Raw genomic sequence first — 363 nt, 5'->3', positions numbered from 1 at the left:
TATTCTTTAAACAACGATAAATAATTTAAAAATAATATTAATAAACATTTTTGGATTTTGTAATATTTAAAATAGTTATTAGATAATTATATTCGAACATAATTCATCAAGTAGAGTATAAAACTATTTTAATTATCTTATATAAAATTTCGTTCATTGTATTTTATAGTTTATAAATATTAAAAGTAATAAATAAAACATTATTGATCTTTCTATAATACTTCCAAGGTAAAGTGGGTGGCAGAGTCGATTCATCAAGTAGCATATAATACTTCCAAGGCAAAGTGGGTGGCGGAGTCGATGAAAAATGAGGAGTCTTTGCGTCTAAACACATTTTTCTTAGCACACAAGCAGCATCGTCGT

This window comes from Brassica oleracea, chromosome C8 (genome assembly GCF_000695525.1).
Source record: "Brassica oleracea var. oleracea cultivar TO1000 chromosome C8, BOL, whole genome shotgun sequence".
Taxonomy (NCBI): Eukaryota; Viridiplantae; Streptophyta; class Magnoliopsida; order Brassicales; family Brassicaceae; genus Brassica; species Brassica oleracea.
Note: the sequence above shows the minus strand (reverse complement) of the source record.